The following is a 1,562-nucleotide window of genomic DNA, read 5'->3' as shown; positions in this document are numbered from 1 at the left end:
GAAGGTCATGTTGGGGCTCGATGATTAGGTAAGGGGCGCCAGCTCACAAAATAAGGTAATAATTTTAGGTGATTTTTAACTACTTGCGTGATTTCTTGGAGGCGACTAGGAGCACAAGTATTTTTTAAAGGGGCGTGCGCAACCCCTAGATACGGGACTGCTTTAGATGAAAGTTATAAATAAAATTAATCTTTGTGGTGTAGTATGTTATGAGTGGTTGTATAGCTAAGTGGTTAAGATGCTTTCTTTCTGATTCTAGGGTCTTGGGTTCAATTCCTACACTCCCAGAGACTTGGTTTACAAAGCGTTGTTCTATGTTTTTAAAACGGAGTTGTTGTGGAATGATGCGAACATGTAGCTACTATAAGCACCTCTTTACGGACCACACCCACACACAATTCAAAACAATGAAGCTGCGAGATGGGTTAATTCTCCTACCTTTACATATCCTGTATTTGGCTATTATAAGGATATAAGTACTGTAATCTTCCCCATCTAGATGTGTATAAGAGACAGACTTACGAACTCCACCGAATATTCATATGCATTTTGAGATAGGGGAAGGTAGAGGGCATGTTACTTTTGACAGATTTAATTTGGTAGGAGTATATTAAGCTCTTGCTAGATAATTCCATCACTGATGTAAAGTACTGTTGTTACTCCATTTCATACTGTATCTAGTTCATCCTTTGTCTCCTAATTTATTTCTTTGTTTCCCTCATTCCATGCACTGCAATAACAAAAATTTGTTTTAGTTGTCGGTAATTTAATTCGCCAGAATTCGATACTGAGGTAAACTTGCCTCTCAAAATCGACCCTTCATTCCTATACTAAATTAGTCTTTAAACACCTGTGAGTTAATTAAAATGTTATCTTTTATCTTGAGATGTTTCAAGTTTGTGGAGTGCTTTTTCACATCAGCAGGGATGTGCAGTTATTGTATACTAAATGTAAATTACTGTATAGGTATTGTCCTGTTTTCTCACCTGCTGTAGTTATTGTTGTTTCATTGATCTGTTTCCACAACTTAGTGTTTCTGCCCTTTAGCTTCTTCACAGAAGGCATACTATATAACTATCCGATATCTTAACCTGATCTTGTTGTTAACATGGTTCAGGAGTGAGTAATACTCAGAATATCTCTGATACTATACTTGTGCCTCACATAGGTCATCAACCTCTCCTAATTTATTGTAACACCTTGGTTTAGAAAGATTTAATATTTGCTAAATATGTATGTTCTCATTAATTTAATGTCATTTGAATTGTAAATTTAATGCCTATTTGAAGGGAATGGTGTACAAACATTAGGGTCATAATATAATGCTGAAATGTTTGATAACTGTCTCTTATACACATCTAGATGTGTATAAGAGACAGCTTCAGTAGAACTCGTTAGTGATTGCACACGGTTATTAATTGGTGTTATAAAAACTTTAATTTGCATTAGGGAATTACCTTTTATAGGTGTACAGGATATAAATAAGATTTGAAAAGCATCCAATAGTGCGTTACCAAAACGCCGTATACAACAGGGCAGTAGGCAGACAGAAGAACAACCCC

This window comes from Anneissia japonica, unplaced genomic scaffold (assembly GCF_011630105.1).
Source record: "Anneissia japonica isolate Jap-2015-1 unplaced genomic scaffold, ASM1163010v1 scaffold581_len1011336_cov187, whole genome shotgun sequence".
In the NCBI taxonomy this organism is placed as follows: Eukaryota; Metazoa; Echinodermata; class Crinoidea; order Comatulida; family Comatulidae; genus Anneissia; species Anneissia japonica.
The sequence above is the reverse complement of the archived record's forward strand: the minus strand, read 5'-3'. Positions refer to the sequence as shown.